A 21,155-nucleotide genomic window follows, 5' to 3' on the forward strand; every position below is an offset into this window, starting at 1 on the left:
TCAAGCTCTCAACTTTTCAGTAGCAATTTTGTATTGGATACACCAAGCAACATTCTCCCCTTAACAGTTCTGTATGGTCTATGCAACAAAATACAACTATCATCTCTGCAGCAAAGGGACAAACAGGGTAGGCCCAATATTCTCTTCTACACAACAATAAATATGTAGCAACCCATGTAGTCATCTCCTGTTTATCAAAGGGTGTACTTAGAAGGTTGTCTTTAATTTTTTGGAGATAGACATGCGATGATCCAAAAGATAGACAGTATTAAAGAGGTTAAGCTTATATAGAACAGTTTCTTCATTTAAATAGGATTTAAATTATAACTTACATAAGTTAACAAACTGGATTGCTGCCAGTTCACTGTGTTACTATGGCATCAGCAGTCACTTATTTAAGGGAAAAGCTTAAGCATCGTAACACTTGTGTTACTTAAATCCCATCGACATGGCTGAATGTATTCAGGGCAACATGAGTTTATCTTACTTTAATGACTCAAAATTTGAATGGTGTAAAACCTCCTGAGGATGCTTCTAGTGATCCAAAACTACATCAAACTGAGTGAAAAAGGTCACTATTCCCTTTTGTTTTCAGGATCTATTAGCCACACATTCACATGGGCAGAGGCAATCAGCAATTCTAAGCTAAGAATATAGCTACCAAGGAGCTACAGGACAATGATTCAGTTTACCAGCATTGATGACTACAGGAGTTTCCACTGGTGATGACATAAACCTCCATACAATGTTCAACTCTTGACTCTGAATCGTCTACCCTACTCTGCTAAATCGGTGAGGTGAACATTAATTTACTGCAGGCAACAGTGGCTTGTTCAATATTGCAAGGTCTACCTCATCGTCAAAATGCTAAGTCATGAACTCCATCGAAGCTTCCTCAATAGTAACATCACTCATCCACTTGCACTGTCCAAGGGTAAAAGGCTGCCATCTGTGGAAAGAAGCTCCTGAGCTTTCTGATCACATTCAATCTACACTGGGCTAAGCAAATGGTGCAGACAGCTGGAAGAGCTTGAAGGAGATCCTCAGGAAAAGTTAGCTATCAAAAACTGTTCAACTGAGTTACTGCTTTGGAGCTCCCTGCCAGCCATCTTATAATCTTACTAGTTATTAATACAATGCCTTGAATACAACAATAGTTATGTCCATTTTACCAAGTAGGGAACAGAGTAGCCTTTTTACTTGAAGAGCGAGCTCTTTCTCCCACACTGCGTGCCCCTCAAAGCCATGCAAAGACAGCTTACTTCTCGGCACAGCTCATGCCCATCAACATGAGGAGGTCATGACTGGAGCAGCACTGCTTTAGTTTCTGGACCATTGCCAGATCTACATCTCTATAGGACGAACAAAAGAACCACTGCAGCTGGATCAGAGAATCAAAGTGGTGCAACACATAGTTCTGCCAAGGAGCTGCCGGCACAGGTGTAATCAGATAAGCCCATGCTATTTCCAAGAAGGGAAATTGCAGGTGGCAGCTTGGAGAATTCTTCTAACAGTGATGTCAACTGGATGACAGTCTACTACAGAAAGACTTGGCAAAAGCTGTCTATGCTCTCAGAAAACACCAGTGTCAAACTTGTGATACATCTGATCTCACTGTAATTGCAAACAGTATTACCATCCAGGATTTAACCACTGTTTTATACTTATCATTGGCTATTTGCCATTCTTTATAAAACATTAATTTATAATATAGCTTTTTAAGTAATGTTCTGGACTTTTCTTCCCATTATGCCAAGGGGCTGAACTTTATGCACGTAAAATATTTGGTACATTCTACCATTATCCAAACGAGCTGATAGGAAGAAAGTTTTTTGAACAAAAACTCAAAAGACTAAAAAAAAATATACCCTTCAGAAATCGAGCAGCATGTTAGAAAGTGGTGTTGGGTTTGTCTGTATCTGTTACAATGATTGTGTATTCACAATGTTTATACTTCTCTAAAAGGGAGCAGCCTCTGTCAAACAGCACCTGGTAAGGTCTTATCTGATCGTGGATGATTTAAGTGATCAAGATTTGTAGATGGAAAGAGTTGAAATAGGAACCTCTAAAATATTAATAGCTGTTTGAGTACACAAAGATCAGCTGAACAGATAAGTGCAAGATAGGACTGCCAACCCTTCAGGACTGCCCTGGAGTCTCCAAGATCTAAAGACAAATCTCTAGGGAACAGCTGTGAGCAACCCAGGAGAAAAATCACAGGGCTATGAAAAGGCTGCATTTAAATTTTTTTTGAACACTTTTGTTTATTAGTTGGTCGATTGGATGATCCTTCACTACCTATATATTAGGCAGGGGGAGACAGTGACGTGGGGTAATGTCACTGGGCTAGTAAGCCAGAGGCCCACGCTAAGGCTCTCGGGACATGGGGTCAAATCTCATCACGGCAGCTGAATTTAAATTCAATCAACAAATTCTGGAATTTAAATCTGGCTTCTGTAATGGGGACTATGAAATGATCAAAAAAAAACATCTTAGTTCACCAACGTCCTCAAGAAGAAACCTGACATTCGTTTTATAGTACAGAACTTGAGTGTTGCTGAAAAAAGAGATTGTTTTTCTCGAGGCTTTTCGTCTTGCACTCATCGGGGCCATAAGACCATTAGACATAGGGGCAGAAGTAGGCCATTCGGCCCATCGAGTCTGCTCCCCCATTCAATGAGATCATAGGTGATCTGATAATCCTCAACTCCACTTTCCTGCCTTTTCCCCATAACCCTTGATTCACTTATTTATTAAAAATCTGTCTATCTCAGCCTTGATTATACTTAACGCCCCAGCCCTACAGCCCTCTGAAGTAAAGAATTCCACAGATTCACTACCCTCTGAGAGAAGAAATTCCTCCTCATCTCTGATTTAAATGGGTGACCCCTTACTCTGAGAATATGCCCCCTGGTCCTAGACCACCCCACAAGGGGAAACAACCTCTCAGCATCTACCCTGTCCATCCCCCTAAGAATCTTATATGTTTCAATAAGGTTGCCTCTCATTCTTCTAAACTCCAATGAGTACAGGCCCAACCTACTCAACCTCCCTAAGAAAATCCCTCCATACCCAGAATCAACCTAGTGAACCTTCTCTGGACTACCTCCAATGCCAGTATATCTTTCCTTAGATAAGGGGGCCAAAACTGTTCACAGTATTCTAGATGTGGTCTAACTAGTGCCTTGTATAGCAAAATTTCCCTATTTTTATACTCCATTCCCTTTAAGATAAAGGCCAACGTTCCATTTGCCTTCTCTATTACCTGCAATTCTCAAGTAAATGTCAATGTCAGGGGAAGCAACAGTGTGCTGAGTGTGAGCTTATACACATTGCGCCTGTTTCAACTAAACAAAATAAGTGACAGCCATTCACTGGTTTATTCCCCAGGGCAATGTCTTGACCAGATTCAAGCTGCATGGTTTAAATTCCAAACATTGCTTAGCAGTTAACTGTAAGTCACCATCAACTGGTGCATTCTCCATGGCAACACCTCCGTCAGAGTCCACTTGCCAACAAATTGGTATTTTCTTGCGAATTGTCCTGATGAGTGCAGGGTGAAAAGCTTTGACTAAAGAAATTTCTCTTTTTATAGCAAATCTGATATTTTTATCTGGTCTGGCCTACATGCAATTCCAAATTCACAGTAAAGTAGTTGACTTTTAACTGCCCTCTGAAAGCAAGTCACTCAGTTCAAGGGCAATTAGGATTGGGGAACAAATGCTGGCCTGCCCAGCAATGCCCACATCCCATCAAAGCATACATTTTTTTAAAAAGGTACTGAAGTGTCTATTTTCTGACTGGAGTAGGATGGCATGACACAGCAACGATGAATGAGTTGGGTGCCAATGGCAAGAGTGTGTGGATAGGACAGTTGCAGGCAGGAAGCCATGTGATGTTACCTCCAGGAATACATCTAGAGTTTGCAACCCCAGTGGGAGAGGGAGGGGAAAGTGGGGGATACAGAATCAGGGAAAATGATCCATGTTCTAACTCGATGGAGATCAAAAGCAATGTTCTCTTTAATTGCCTTTTGCTGCATGCTGTCCATTTGTTGCACTGCATGGTTCCCTTTAAGACTGCCACGTGGTCACATGTGAAAATATTAAAAGGGGCCGTTTCTTGTGTGCAACCTGTTTTCCCCCTTCACGATCAATTCTGAATTGCTGCAAGGCTGTGCACCTTAGGGCAAATGTTGGTTAAAAGCCTGTCCATAGGTTTGCTACTAGGAAATAAAGCTATTTGCATTAAGTGGTGCAACTTTCTGCGACCAACTTCTAATCTTCAAACACGCGGATAAACCAAATAGCCATGTGTTTTTTTAAAATCAATACTTAAATGTCAAGATGAGTTAGAAAATGAAAATGGACGAATTTAAGGAGTAGCCTACTAAACCAGGGCAGTGAGCAAGCATCAAGTGAAAGAGACAGTGGTAAAGACATGAATGGGGTATTTATACACTAGAGATGACAAAAAAGTGTTCCATCCAATGTAGACATACAAATATGGGCCTGAAGCTTCCAGTCTTGCTTGGTAAGCGTAATCTGCACCTATCTGGGCAGGGGAGGAATGTGATGCAGTCACCAATTCAATCCCTTTCTGCCCACTGACAAATTTCAATGGAGAGAAGCAGCAAGTTCGGTTCCCCTCCCCCATTGTGACATCACCTGTGGAAGGAGGACAGGCAAGATGTTAAGCTTCCACAGAAAGCTCGCCATTTCCACCCCGTGGAGCAGTAAGGACACTGCATTAAGAGTCCCTTCCATCGACATAGCCCAGTGACAATCAGTCCCTTGGTGTCTCCCTCAATCTTCTTAGGCAGTACCTCGGGTTTAGGATGACTTGCTTCAACTCTGGTTTAATGGGTTCTGAGATGGACGATAAGACCAATACATGATCATTGACTCTGCCACATGTGGGACAGTTAGAAGAGTTGTTTGGGGACCTGTGCACTCTCTCTAATGCCTCGACTTCACCGCTGCATGTTCCTGATGAAGTACCTCAATGTGGTACCTTCCCGAATGAACCTTCTCCATTTTGATCAGTCACAAGCTAGGGATTCCCTTGAGTTGGCAAGGATGTTTGACCTCTTCAGAGATGCTTTGAGGACATCCCTAAAGCATTTCCACTGTTCTCCTGGGAGTCTCCTGCCGCAAATCGAGTTGTGAGTAAAGTGGTTGCTTCGGCAGTCTGGTTGCAGATATGCGAATGACATGACCTACCCAGCAGAATTGGTTTTGCATCACTGACAACACAATACAGGGCAGGTTAGCTTGGGAAACGACACTGCTGTTGGACTGGCTTTCTTGTCACTGGATTTGGAGCATCTTACAAGGGCACTGCTAGTTGTACTTCTCCAGGGCTTTGGGAGGCCTGCTGCAGGTTGTCTAAGTTGCCGACGCATATAGGAGTGGGGAGATTGCTGCTGCCAGGTAAACTATTACCCTAGTCTCAGGTTCGAGATCTTGGTCCTCAATTACTCTGTAACTGGTTCAAACATGGACAAAAGAGTTAAACTCTAGAAGTGAGGTGAGAGTGACTGCCCTTGACACCAAGGTAGCATTTGACCCAGTGTGGCAACAAGGAGCTCTAGCAAAAATGGAGTCAATGGGAATAAGGGGGAAAACTCTCCTCTGGTTGGAGTCATACCTAGCACAAAGGAAGATGGTTGTGGTTGCTGGAGGTCAATCATCTCAGTTCCAGGTCATCACTGCAAGAGTTCCGCAGGGTAGTGTCCAAGGCCCAACCATCTTCAGCTGCTTCAATTACCTTCCTTCCATCATAAAGTCAGAAGTGGGGATGTTAGCTGTTGATTGCACAATGTTCAGCACCATTCGCATCTCCTCATACACTGAAGCAGTCCATGTGCAAATGCATCAAGACCTGGACAATATCCAGGCTTGGGCTGACAAGTGGCAAGCAGCATTCACACGACACAAGTGACATGCAATGACCATTTCCAATGAGAGAGAATCTAACCATCGCCCCTTGACGTTATTACAACTCTAAATGTGCAAATGTCATGCAAGGCATTACCATGACTGAATCTCCCAATATCAACATCCTGGGGGCTACCATTGACCAGAAACTGAACTAGGCTAGCCATATAAATGCTTTGGCTACAAGAGCAGGTCAGGAGATTAGGAATCCTGCAGTGAATAACTCACCTCCTGACTACCCAAAGCCTGTCCACCATCTACGAGGCACAAGTCAGGAGTGTGATGGAATACTCCCCAATTGCCTGGATAAGTGCAGCCAACAACACTCAAGAAGCCTGACACCATCCAGGAAAGAGCAGCCCACTCGATTGGCACCCCTTCCACAATCATTCACTCCCTCCATCACCGATGCACAGTAGCAGCAGCATGTACGATCTACAAGATGCAATTCAAAAACTCACCAAGGCTCTTGAGACAGCACCTTCCAAACCCACGACTGCTACCATCTCGAAGGACAAGGGTAGCAAATACATGGGAACACCACCGCCTGGAAGTTCCCCTCCAAGCCACTCACCATCCTCACTTGGAAACATATCACCGCTCCTTCAATGCCGTTGGGTCAAAATCCCGGAACTCCCTCCCTAACGGCACTGTGGGTGTACCTACATCACATGAGCTGCATCGGTTCAAGAAGGCAGCTCACCACCACCTTCTCAAGGGCTAATAGGGATGAGCAACAAATGCTGGTCTAGCCAGTGATGCCTACATCCCATGAATGAATAAAATAAAATTTTACCAACCCTCTTCCCTTGCTGCAATACTGCACCTCACCTCCAGCAAGCTACCACAGGTGTGGGGATAATTTAAAGAACAGAAAGGAAACTGTTCAACCCCGTACTCCTCCTTCAATCCAAAACTAAAGTCAATCCAACCTCAGTCACTGAACTCCAGTACGCAGATGCACTTGTGCGCACTCACTCAGAAACTGAGCACCAGGTCACTGTTGACTCCTTCTCTGAAGCATATGAGAAAATGGGTCTTTTGCTAAACACCCAGAAAACTAAAGTCCTCTTCCAACCAGTTCCCACAGCACGCCTTTCCCACCCCGCCATTGATTAAGATCAATGATGAGATCCTGGAAAATGTGGACCATTTTGCACATCTCCTCAGTCTCCTCCCAGTGAAGGCAGATATAGATGATGAAATTCTTCATCACCTCCAATGTGCCAGTTCAGGTTTCAAGGAAAAGAGCGTGTGTCCCAACAGTGCTGTGAAAGTAGCACAGTTAACTGCTTTTAATGTTTAAATATCCCAGTCCCTGGATTTTGGGATATAGTCAGGCCCAGGTTAAATGGAAGTCAGGTCTTGCCCCTCCGGCAGAACTTTCTAACTATGCTTTAAATACGAAACACTTCAAATTAACTCCAAGTAGAAATAGCATTCTTAAAAATTAACTTTTGAAATATGTGATCTGGTTTCTTTTTCGCTTGAAAAACTGTGCAAATCATCACTGTGTGAAATTGTCACTGAAGACCACCAAGCCTCTACCGGAATAAAGACTTTGTGATGTTACAATATCTGGAAATGAACTGAAATACTATTAACATTACATCTGTAAAATCAAACTGAAGTTGCGACGGAGAATATACACAAGGGTTTGACATAGATTTAGTCATAATTTACTACTTAGGTGTAATAAGCATCTCACAAAAATTACTGAAATGGGAATTTCATTTGAGTTTAGAATTTGTCAACATGAGCAAATGAACGTAAAGCATTCATACGACACCCCTGTATGAAAACAGTGCACAAGAGAATGTCCTGCAGATGACAAAAGCAATAAGAATTTTGAGATAAAAGCAGAAAGCACTGGAAATACTTAGCAAGTCCAGCAGCATCTGCAGAGAGAAAAACAGAGTTAACGTTCCCAGTCAAATATGACTCTTCTTCAGGTTGAGATTTTACTAAACGGATCCAGAAATTATCCCATCAATTTATCCTGCGGAATGTAAGCTAAGTATCAATACCTGGAATCTAGCGTATCAACTCAAAAATCTTTGATCTCATTTTCAAATCATTCTTCCTTTGCCTCCCCCTGAATAATTTTCTAAAAACCTTTATTTCAGCGGGTTAATTATTGAACAGTGGGTTTTTGGTTTTTCATTCTGGATGGCTGGGTGTGGATGATCCAAATGGTAAGTATAATAATAAGGGCTAATTTTCTGACTTCATTCTCCTGCCTGGGAGTCGCATCCACTGAGAATGCAGATTGAAAATCTGGGCACATGCTGGGCATGACTTCTTGACCACTGAAATTAATGGCTTGAACGTTTCGCGCAGCATGTTTTTTTTATATTCATTCATGGCTATCATTTATTGCCCATCCCTAGTTCAGAGGGCATTTAAGAGTCAACCACATTGTTGTGGGCCTGGAGTCACGTGTAGGCCAGAACAGCTAAGGACAGCCAGTTTCCTTCTTTAAAAGGACATTAGTGAACAAGGTGGGTTTTTACAACAATCAACAATGGTTTCATGGTCATCAGTAGACTTTTGGTTCCAGATTTTTAGTGAATACAAATTCCACCATCTGCCGAGGTGGGATTCAAACCCTGGTCACCAGAGCATTACCCTGGGTCGCTGGATTACTAGTCTTAACAACAATACCACTACGCCATTGCCATCACAAATTTCCAATACGCAGGGTCCCCATCTGGGATACAAATAGGCAAAATGACTCCTCTAATATTATGGTCTTGTAACAGGATGAGAACAGCAACTTTGTTTTCAATGACTGTAATAAGCATCTAATTCAATAGCGACACAGCTCACCAGGAAGAAAACACTTCCTCAAGCACCCCACTTATAATTATTGATTTGTTTCTTACTTCCACTGGTAATGCAATTATGGGCATGCTCATTGCCAGCATCAGTGAAGAGCAGAACAGCATCAGTCACTGGTGGTAATCATGACAGAGAAAGGAACAAACACACAAGGATAAAAGAAATCTAATTGGAGCTTCATTGTGAGATCTTCAGGATCATTGTATCTAATGTGTCTATCAATTCCTGATCATTTAAATCAATGTTCACTTCAATCCTTTAACCCAAGCAGAAAAATGAGAGAGAGAGAGAGAGAGAGAGAGAGGTCAAAATTACATTTAATAATACAAATTTTGAAGCGGTCTTTGAAATTAATAGAGAGGTAGCAAAGCAGAGAATATTTTAAACAATGAACTTCAGAATACCAGTGAGGCTGAAGGTTCTACCCCCAATGGTGGATGCTGGGGCTTAGGTTTGGAGAAAATTGGAAAGGAGAGAAAGGGTTAAAAAAAGGATTTTAAATGTAGTGTTCTTTTGATTGTATTGAAGCACCTCAGGGTGCAACATGACCTATGTAGAAAACTTGAATATTAGTAGCAACTGAAGGTACAGCCTCTCCTGCCGTCTATCAGGGGTCACATGATGTTCTTGGAGACTCCGACCAATGAGCCCTAAGCGCAGGCAATCCGGGGGGGTGGGGCTTTCCGATGAGTGACCTGATCGAGCAGCACCTTAAATCTCTCTGTAATAAAGTTCAGACATTTCTTGTTGAAACCGGTCTGCTCCATCAAATCATTACATTTGGCGACGAGGGTAAAATAGCTCTGATGCTGTACCTCACCTTGTTAACATGAGTATATCGAATCTTAAGAAAAAGAAAAGACTACTCACCAGTCATGACACCCTTTAGCAGAATTAATCTTTACGATGCGACTATGGAAGATGAGTCAGTATGTGGAGCGTCTTGGTTTATATTTCGTAGCGAATGAAATTACCACGGAGGAAAAGCAGAAAGCTATCCTTTTGCGTGCATGCGGTAGCAAGACATACTATGTCTCATTTACAGCCCGACAGCCCCGAACACGCACAATTCTAAGTCCTTTAATGAATTAGCGGACCTCGTGAAAACAAATTTCCAGCCAAAGCCGTTTTAAATTGAATTCCAGAGTTAGGGCCCCCGGAGAGTCCATCGCAACCTAGGTAAGTGAACCTGAAGCAGTTGACAGAACACTGCAACTTCAGGGGCACATTAAATGATACGCTGCGGGACCGATTAGTTTGTGGAGTTCAGGATGACGCCATTCAGCGCTGTTTCGGCTTCGCCCTGCATTGCTTTACTACGTGACCATTCTTATGGTAGTAATGGCATGCTGCCTCCTTAAATTTACAGGTGTCTAGTTCATGGTCATCCCCACATCTATAACAAATTAACCTTGGAGTTGTTACTGAAGTGTTCCTACTAGGCCTTTTCATATTTCTAACAGCAGACATTGCCTCCTGCTTTGATCAACTTGAAGTGCACCCTAGAAATCTCCCTCATCATGGAAAGTGCTGCGAGTGACTTGCAGGCTTTGCAACACATACAACATTGTGCTGTTCTTCACGTGGGGCGGGAATAGACTGCCAGGTGTAGAGCAAAAATCGGACGCACAATATCGAAGCGAGAGGCAATATCTGCTCTTATAAATATAAAAAGGCCTAGTCTTTTCAATATTTCAATAGCAACTCCAAGGTGAATTTGTTATAGATGTGGGGGTGACCATGAACCAGACACCTGTAAATTCAAGGAGGCAGAATGCCATTACTGCCTTAAGAAAGGTCATGTAGTAAGGTAATGCAGGGCGAAGTCTAAACAGCCCGTAAAGCAGCAAACCAACTTGGCTGAATTTAAAAATACGGCAGAACCTGAAGCTGCCGACACTGACATTTATTCCCGGTATAATGTAACCGGTGTAAAAACCAAACCCATCACTGTCACAATCCAAGTCAATGGGGAGCCACTAATAATGGAGGTGGATGGAGGAGTCTCAACTACAGTGGTGGGATAGCACACATTTAAATACTATAATAAAAAGGTACCCAGCCACTAAACCTGGAGCAGACAACCACTAAATTAAAGACATACTGGAGAACCTATTCAGTTAAAGGGCATTGCCACAGTACCAGTGTCTCAGGCAACAGACAGCCCAGCTGCCAGTGATAATAGTGAAAGGAGAAAGACCTAGCCTTTTAGGTCAAGACTAGTTACAGAAAATCAAGCTTAATTCATCCGAGATATTTCACCTGAAAACAGGAGTTGTTCCTGAACTGCTAAGGAAAAACAACAGCATATTTCAGGACGAATTAGGGAAGTTATATGTGGATCCTCAAGCAACACCACATTTCTGTAAGGCCAAACCTGTGCCGTATGCATTGAAGGAGAAGGTGGATGCAGAACTGTGATGGTTAGAAAAACTGGGCATCATCCAACCTGTCCAATTCTCGGAAAGGGCAGCACCCATAGTTCCAGTGGTTAAATCTGACCAAACCACATGCATTTGTGTAGACTATAAATTGACCGTAAAGAAGGCAGCAAAACTAGATAAAGTACCCCATTGCCAGGATAGAGGACGTATATGCAAAGCTGGCGGGAGGCGAATCCGATACAACATTGATTATGAGCCTTGCCTACCGATAATTGGAACTGGGTAGCGCACAGAATATACATGACTATTAACACAGACACAGACACAGACACAGACACAGACACACCTTTATCAGTAAACTCGCCTACCCGTTGGAATATTGTCTGCATGCGCTATCTTCCAAAGAACAATGGAGAGTCTTTTGCAAGGACTTCCCCGAATGGTAGTTTACCTAGATGATGTTTTGATCACAGGGTCAACCGAGACTGAACACTTGGCAAATCTGGAGGTATTGTTAAGATGGCTCATGGAAGCCGGCGCATGATTTAAGAAGGAAAAATGCACATTTCAAGCGCCAGAAGTTACTTATCTGGGTCAGATGGGGAGGACGCCATGGGTTTGCATCCGGTAGAAGAGAAAATTTGAGCAATAAAATATGCACCCTCCCTGTCCAACGTAACTGAACTCAAGTCCTTTCTGGGTATGATCAACTACTATAGCCACTTCTTGCCTAACTTATCAACTGTGTTGACATCATTGCACTTGTTGTTAAAAAAGAATCACCATTGGTCATGGAATTCACAACAGGAAGAAGCCTTTGTGGGAGTAAAGAAACTGTTGCATTCATCATGTTTATAGGAGTTGTGTTATCTCACAGAATGGAAAATGGATCAGAGAGGCCCATTGGCTATGTCTCGAGAACCCTCTCCACAGCTGAAAACGGTTATGCCCAGCTAGAAAAGGAAGGTTTATCAGTGGTATTTGGAGTGAAGAAATTTCACCATTGTATCAGACCATAAGCCACTAATGGGTTTATGCATTGAGGATAAGGCCATTGCACCAATAGTATCAGCAAGAATACAACGTTGGGTTTTGATATTTTCTGCGTACAAGTATACTTTTATGTACCGCCTGACTTGCATATTGCAAATGTGGACTCTCAGTCATCTCCTGTTACCAGATAGCATTGCACGTGCTCCTGTGCCACAAGAAGTTGTGCTATTTCCTGGATTCTTCACCTGTGTGCAAAGCAAATTAGAAATTGGACAAACAGAGATCCAATATCGTCGAAAGTCAGAAACCTTGCTTTGCAAGGATGGTCAAATTCGCCTGTATCAGAAGGGTTGAGACCATTCCATTCCAGAAAAACTGAGTTAAGCTATCAAGATGGAATTTTGTTGTGGGGATCAAGAGCTGTCAACCCTTCAAAAAGAAGAGAACCACTCTTGACAGAGCTTCACAGTGAGCATCGAAGGCACATCAAAGATGAAAATGCTTGCACAAAGCTATGTCTGGTGGCCAGGCATTGACAGTGACAATGAAAGAATGGTCAAGCACTGTCTCCATTATCAGTAACAACAGAAGTTGCCCATTTCAGCTCCACTGCATCCATGGGAGTGGCCTGGTCGACCCTGGGTTAGACTACATATCGATTATGTAGGACTATTCTTAGGAACCATATTCTTGCTGATCGTAGATGCACATTCTAAATGGATGGATATATACGAAGTCAAGTTTCCAATGTTGAGTGCAACTAACGAGAAGCTGCGTCACTGTTTCAGCATACGTGGCCGACCAAAAATCGTTGTTTCTGAAAACAGTACAGTTTTTACCAGTACAGAGTTTCAGAGGTTCAGAAATCAGAATGGAATCAGGCATATCAAAACAGCCCCTTCCCATCCTCATCAAATGGTTTAGCCGAGATCACTACAAATTTTCAAGTCTGGTATGAAGAGGTTATCAGAAGGTACTCGAGGAACTCAGCTTTTCCTCTTCATTATCGTACAACGCCAAATTCGACTACAGGTTCAACACCGTCTGAATTATTGATGAAACGCCACCTACGTACAAGGTTAAGTTCGGTGTTTAACAAATTTAGAGGGGAAGGTAGAGCGGAATCATGTAATCAAAAATTGAATCACGATATCCACAGCAAAGCTCGCAGTAGGTGACGATATTCGTGCAAAATTTCGGAAGTGGACCTGGTCAGGTTCCTGGATCTCATTGTCTCAGAGACGGGTCCCTTACCCTTCCAAGTGCAAGTGGAAGATAGAATTGCTCATAAACACATGGACTATATTAATTATACGGAGACATTTCAACAACCAACTATTCCACCTGTGATTAACATTGAACTATCCATTCCTGAGGTGACAGATCGACCTAGAATAGACATGCCCCATGTCTCTGTAGAGTTTCCAAACCCTGAACTGCCACTTTCCAATGATGTTTCTCATATGCTGCAGTTCCTGATCATGTCAATCCTGTTGAGGAACCTCAAGTGGTAGAGCTATGCCACTCTAGCCGTTTAAGGAGAGCAGCTCAGAGACTTATCTTTAATCACCTGAAGTTGTATATGTGTATCTGTTGTTGGATATTCAAATGTTCCCTGTAAACATAAACTGAAAAAAAACTAAAGGGGGAGGAAATGTAGTAACTTTGGATATAGCCTCTCCTGCTGTCTATCAGGGGTCACGTGATGTTCTTGGAGGCTCCGACCAATAAGCCCTAAGCATGGGCAATCTGCTTAGATTGGGGCTTCCTGACGAGAGTCCCGATCGAGCATGTAGTACCTGAAAAGCTCTTTGTAATAGAGTTTATATGTTTCTTGTTGAAACCTGTCTGCTCCGCCAAGTCATTACATTAATGCACCTTTTGTGATGGTAATTTTGAAATGTTTTATAATGTTCTCTCAGGTATTTTATGAACATTAAAGTAATTTTTGCAAAAAAAAGATGATTTTAAAATCATCTGATTCACTGGCTCTGTACTTGCTTATAAACTGGTAAATTTACAACTTCTTCCAGTTTTGACCGGAAACGTTAAGTCTGTTTCTCTCTTCTTAAATGCTGCCTGACCTGTGGCATATTTCCCTAATTTCTTCAGATTTCCAACGTCTGCAATATTTTGCTTTTGTTTAAAATTCAATGTGCCTTGCTTGGAAATGTCCACACAGTGAGTTACTGATTTATCTTCAAAGTAGGAAGAAGTGAGAGAGCAAAGCAGCTTTCCCACAAGGAAGAAAATCAGGAGTGCCATCTCACGTCATCGTCATTCAGTGACAGAGTAGAGGCAGAAGGCTGGAAGTAGGCAACTTTGTATGGGCAGGGTGCAAGAATTGGAAAAGTTAAAGCATTTACAAGAAAATTCTGTACAAATTGGGAGTGAAATTAAGTAAGTACCGTGAAACACTGCAATTCTTTTTATTATTCATCCATGGGATATGGGCTTCGCTGGCTGGACCAGCATTTATTGCCCATCCCTAGCTGCCCTTGAGAAGGTGGTGGTGAGCTACTTTCTTGAACTGCTGCAGTCCATGTGGTGTAGGTTCACCCACAATGCTGATAGGGAGGGAGTTCCAGGATTTTGACCCAGCAATAGTGAAGAAACGGCGATATATTTCCAAGCCAGGATAGTGAGTGACTTGGAGGGGAACTTCGAGGTGGTGGTGTTCCCATCTATCTGCTTCCCTAGTCCTTCTAGTTGGTAGTGGTCATGGGTTTGGAAGGTGCTGTCTAAGGAGCCTTGGTGAATTCCCGCAGTGCACCTTGTAGATGGTACACAATGCTGATACTGTGCGTCGATAGTGGACAGAGTGAATATTTTTGTGGATGTGGTGCCACTCAAGCAGGCTGTTTTGTCCTGGACGGTGTCAAGCTTCTTGAGTGTTGTGGGAGCTGCACTCATCCAGGCAAATGAGGAGTATTCCATCACACTCCTGACTTGTGCCTTGTAGATGGTGGACACACTGAGGAGTCAGGAGGCGGGTTACTCATCGTACAATTCCTAGGCTCTGACCTACTATTGTAGCCACAGTATTTATATGGCTAGTCCAGTTCAGTTTCTGGTCAATGGTAACTCCTAGGATGTTGATAGTGGGAGGTTCAGTGATGGTAATGCCATTGAACATCAAGGGGTGATGGCTGGATTCTCTCTTGCTGGAGATGGTCATTGCCTGACACTTGTGCGATGCAAATGTTACTTGCCACTTGTCAGCCCAAGCCTGGATATTGTCCAGGTTGTGCTGCAATTGGACATGGATTGCTTCAGTATCTGAAGAGTCACGAATGGTGAACATTGTGCAATCATCAGCGAACATCCCCACTTCTGACCTTATGATGAAAGGAAGGTCATTGATGAAGCAGCTGAAGATGGTTGGGTTGAGGACACTACCCCAAGGAACTCCTGCAGTGATGTCCTGGAGCTGAAATGACTGACCTCCAACAACCACAAACATCTTCCTCTGTACTAGGTATGACTCCAACCGGTGGAGTGTTTTCCCCGATTCCCATTGACTCCAGTTTTGCTAGGGCTCCTTGATGCCACACTTGGACAAATGCTGCATTGATGTCAAGGGCAGTCACTCTCACCTCACCTCGGGAGTTCAGTTCTTTTGTCCATGTCTGTAATGAGACCAGGAGCTGAGTGGACTTGGCGGAACCCAAACTGGGTGTCAGTGACCAGGTTATTGCTAAGCAAGTGCCACTTGATAGCACTGTTGATGACCCCTTCCATTACTTTACTGATGATAGAGAATAGACTGATCGAGCGGTAATTGGCCAGGTTGGATTTGTCCTGCTGTGTGTACAGGACATACCTGGGCAATTTTCCACATAGCCAGGTAGATGCCAGTGTTGTAGCTGTATTGGAACAGCTTGGCTAGGGGAACGCCAACTTCTGGAGCACAGGTCTTCAGTACCATTGCCAGAATATTGTCAGGGCCCATTGCCTTTGCAGTGTCCAGTGCTTTCAGCCATTTCTTGCTCTCACATGGAGTGAATCGAATTGGCTGAAGACTGGCATCTGTGATGCTGGGGACCTCCGGAGGAGGCAGAGATGGATCATCCACTCAGCACCTCTGGCTGAAGATTGTAGCGAATGCTTCAGCCTTATCTTTTGCACTGATGTGCGGGGCTCCTCCATCACTGAGGATAGGGATATTTGTGGTGCCTCCTCCTCCAGTGAGTTGTTTAATTGTTCACCACCATTCACGACTGGATGTGGCAGGACTGCAGAGCTTAGACCTGATCTGTTGGCTGTGGGATTGCTTAGCCCTGTCTATCACTTGCTGCCTATGCTGTTTGGCACACAAGTAGTCCTGTGTTATAGCTTCACCAGGTTGACACACCATTTTTAGGTATGCCTGGTGCTGCTCCTGGCATGCCCTCCTTCACTCTTCATTGAGCCAGAGTTGATCCCATGGCTTGATGATAATGGTAGAGTATTAATGTAGAAACTTACGTTGTAAATAAAGCTGACTAATTTGTTTGATCATAATGCGGGAGAGAGGCAGCTATCAGAGATTTATAGTCAGCAACAGGAGATCAGCCCTGTATTGTAGACTGAACAAGGAGTTGGAACCGCACTACAATGTTAAAAAGAAAAGACATACTATGTGGCAAAACGACACCAATCGTAACTATTTCAGCTGTGATATTAGCACGAACAGCCTGTTCCCCCTTACCTGAGACACCAGAATGTGAACAATGAGTTGATCGGTTTGTAACAAAATGATTAAAATCTTCCAATTGTTTTCTCAAAATGGTAACTGAACATTAGTTTCATCAAGTAACTGTGAATGTAAAGACTCAACCAAAATGCATCTTACATTTGTATTATATAATACACAGGTGGATGGTAAATACATAAATTTAGATTGCCTTTGAAAGGGGTAAATTGATGGCAGTTTAACTGCTTTGTGATGCAGCCATCATTGGCTGTACATATATGCAGGTTAAAATGACTGTATCACTTTCATTGCACAGTTGGCAATGTAACAACTGAACACAGAGACATGGCCTGCAAGTGCACCTTGCATACATTTTCACACTATACCGAGGTAGGTATGGAATGGCAAGGGGGAGTCAGCATGGATTTATGGGAGGAAGGTTTGACAAAACAAATTTACTAGAAATCTTAGGGGAAATGACAGACCTTGTTGACAATAGAAATACTGTGATATATTTAGATTTTAAGCAAGATTCCTGATCTCATCCACAAAAGAAAATAGTCTACAAGGTAGGAGGCATGAAAATTAAGGCAGTCTGAAATGGAATGAAATTAGCGAAAGGGGGAAAAGCAAAGGGTATCAGAGAATGGACTAAGCGTTATTAGTGGGGTGCCATGGTGATCAGTGTTAGGATTGTTGTACGATGGTTAGTATAGTTAAGGAATGATTACTGCACTTCTACTTAAGACACAATTCCTGATTCTGTAGAATATACAATGTTTCCAACATCATCTTTCCCTTCTACTGGAATGTTGCCTGTAACTTTCGCTTGATTTTTAGTTCGATTCCTCCTGGACTGTATAACTGAGTTCAGGCAATGCACTGGTAACCACAGTTTGTGGTTGACAAAAAACTATTACACCTGTTCCAGCATCTAGTTTAAAGTTTACATGTGTGTTCTAGAATGCATGATTGGGATCATTGATCTCACCCAGGAAATATACTTGTTCCTCTTCAGGCAGAAATTCGTCAGCTTCATTAATAGCCTTGTGTAAAGACCTTTTCTTTGAAACTTGTGAAGTTAGAAGTTTTATTTCAGCGCATCTTCCCGAAATGGCCAATTCTTCTGCAGAGAAAGGAGTCTGCAATGCTTGCAAGACACTGATTGGCGCCAAAAAGACAAAGGTACACGGTGCTGGTAGGCTTTTATGGCATCTTGTACTTTCCCTCCAACTTGTACCTTCTTTTCTGATGCTTCTTTTACATTCCTGGGCTTAAGAAACTTTATGGTCACTGGAGGGTTCCTGTGCAAAGCTGCTTCCTCACCTCTCAATATTGCCCTGTTCTGCTTATGAACTTCTGTTTGTCTCACCAACTGTATTGCTTTTCGTAAGGTGAGGTCTTCCTTAGATTGCAATAAGTCTGATAGGGATTCATTGGTAACACTGACTACAATAAAGGTGTTATGCTACTTCTCCATACTCGTATCCTTCAACCAGCCTGTAAAGGTCATTAATGAAAGCACCTATTGGCTCACCTGGTTTCTGGACTTTGTTGAATTTGGCCCTTCCCCCTCGACACTTCATCTTGTGTTCTCTTACATCATCATTATGGGAAGTGCTATTTACACAGTCCCACAAATTAACCCTTACAAACTCAAATGCTACAGGGATCACTGGTGTTTAGAATTATTGCTCCTCAGGTTGAAATACTTATTGAAGGCTTTTAAGGCTTCTTCAGATTTATCAGAGGTCTCATTGATGCCGTCTTGCAATATCATCTGCTACTGTTCCTATGGAGTAAAGCAATGTGTTGACCTGTTCACTCTCCAATCCTGGAGCAATGCAGAATCTCAAGAATCTTTTTCTCCAACATGCCCGTTTTTGAGTTGATTTCCATATGTCCAAACCTCTCAGGTAGCATAAATTTAAGAACAATGGCTTTTCTAAGCTTTATGTGGTTTACCCAAAGTCTTACATTTTTCTTCCAGTATCTGAAGCTTTCCCATGCTATTCAGCCTCTCACTGTGTCCCACTGTGGTCTCTCTAGAGGATCTCTTATTTTTTAAAAGCTGTAAAGCCAAGCCTTTCAATAATCACCTTGCTCCCTTCCCCTCCGACATCGAATATTTGTAGCTGCTTCTTTTTGTTTGTGCTGCCTCACAGGCACCAAGTAGAATGGTGCCGGCCTCTGACTCAGACTGCAGGGCTTACTATAACACTCCCTTGCTAAAGATCTGGTTTTCCCAGTGCTGTTTGCCCAGTGTGTAAGGGTTGCTCACCAGTTCCTCAATCTTTATTTGGTTCTCCACCTCGACGCCTAAAATCGCTGTATCGGCCACCATGTGACGTGGTGCAGCCTTGAAAAGTTGATTTTCCTGACTATTTCTGCCTCCACTTTGTTTATAGAGCAGCTTTGGAGTTCTTCAACGGTGTCTTGTGTTCTGCATTTTTGGCACCACTTTTACAAGTCTGACATTTAACCTTCTTTAAATTTAAATTTTCAACATTTTGGGGTCCACCACTCCTGCCACCATGTTGTATGTTGGTTAGTCTAGCTGAGGAACTGAAACATTGGTATGTCCAAATAGTAACTGATTTATTATATACAACTGAACTATGTACAGCTACTCATGACTAGGTGTTACACTGCTGAAGCCATTCTCCCCCTCGACACTTCATCTTGTGTTCTCTTACATCATCATTATGGTAAGTGCTATTTACACAGTCCCACAAATTAACCCTTACAAACTCAAATGCTACAGGGATCACTGCTGTTTAGAATGCATGTAAATTATTTGGAGCTGGAAACAAAGCTGTTTATAGTTACTTTTGCAAATTATGCCAAATTTTGCAGTGACAAGTGTGGGCTCAAACATATGAAAGAGATAAAGAGATCCGGAGAGGTTGAGAGGATAGACTGATGAGTGATAAATGATGTTTAATGTGAGTAAGTACAACACTGGGTAAGGTGTAGAACGTAAATGGCAACCAGAAGAACTGCACCCTTGATTCCAACCAGCATATGATCATAATAGCATGACCATTTCTGATTTTACACTATCATTTCACAAATACGATCCAATTACTCATTTGCCTTTTTTCTCATTTAGCCACGCCTTTTGCTGATAGCTTCCTACCCGAAACAGAGAGCAGTGGTTAACACTTGTTTTTCAGACTGGAGGAAGGTTTATAGTGGAGTTCCCCAGGGGTCAGTGATAGGACCCCCTACTCTTCCTGATATATATTAATGACCTAGACCTTGGTGCACAGAGCACAAATGTCAAATGCAGAAGAAACAAAACTTGGAAATATTGTGAACTGTGAGGGGGATGGTGTAGAACTTCAAATGAATATAGACAGGTTAGTGGAATTGGTGAACAAGCAGCAGGTGAAATTTGATGCAGAGAAGTGTGAAGTGATTCATTTTTGTTGGAAGAATGCAGAGACACAATATAAAATAAAAGCTACAATTCTAAAGTGGGTGCTGGAGCAGAGGTGCCTAGCTGTCTATGTGTGTAAATCATTGAAGGTGGTAGGACAGGTTGAGAGCTCAGTAAATGAAGCATATAGTATCCTAGGCTTTATTAATAGAAGCACAGAATGCAAAAAGGAAGCTATGTTAAACTTGAATAAAACGCTGGTTCAGTCTCAACTGGAGTACGGTATTGCACGCAATTCTGGGCACCATACTTTACGAAGGATGTGAAGACATTAGAGACGAGGCAGAAAAGAGTCACGAGAATTAAGTTCCTAATCCCCAAAACCAATTACATAGATAAATTGCGGAAGTTGGGACTGTTCGCCTTGGAGAAGAGGAGGTTGAAAGGAGGTTTGATAGAGGTATTCAAAATCATAAGCGATTTGGGTGTAGATAGAGAGAAACCATCTCCATTGATGGAAGGATCAAGAACCAGAAAGCACAAATTTAAGGCAGCTGGCAAAAGAAGCAAAGGCGACATGAAGGCTTTTTCACACAGCGAGCGGTTGGAAGCTGGAATACACTGCCTGAGAACGTGGTGGAGGCAGTTTCAATTGAGGCATTGAAGAGAGAATTGGATTATTATCCAAAAAGGAAGACTTGGCAGGGTTACGAGAAGGCGGGACCTGGCTTGAAGTGAATTGTTTCTTCAGACAGCCAGCACAAACAAATGGGCCAAATGGCCTTCTTCTGTGCTGTAACCATTCTATGATTCTTCTACATTCCAATTATAGCATGAACAGCCTAATAACTGATTAGATAAAGGTGTGCTTGGAATTAATAAAATTCAGTCAAGTAACAGAAGAGAAAGCACAAAATGAGAAGGGCAAATCGGCTTGAAGT

General features: G+C 42.6%; 1 protein-coding gene across 5 annotated transcripts in view; it reads right to left on the minus strand.

The window, feature by feature from the left end:
- Window positions 1–21,155, minus strand: part of kcnma1a (potassium large conductance calcium-activated channel, subfamily M, alpha member 1a) — a 779,423-nt gene that overhangs the window by 695,296 nt on the left and 62,972 nt on the right. The window lies entirely within an intron of this gene.

This window comes from Cetorhinus maximus, chromosome 27 (assembly GCF_964194155.1).
Source record: "Cetorhinus maximus chromosome 27, sCetMax3.hap1.1, whole genome shotgun sequence".
In the NCBI taxonomy this organism is placed as follows: Eukaryota; Metazoa; Chordata; class Chondrichthyes; order Lamniformes; family Cetorhinidae; genus Cetorhinus; species Cetorhinus maximus.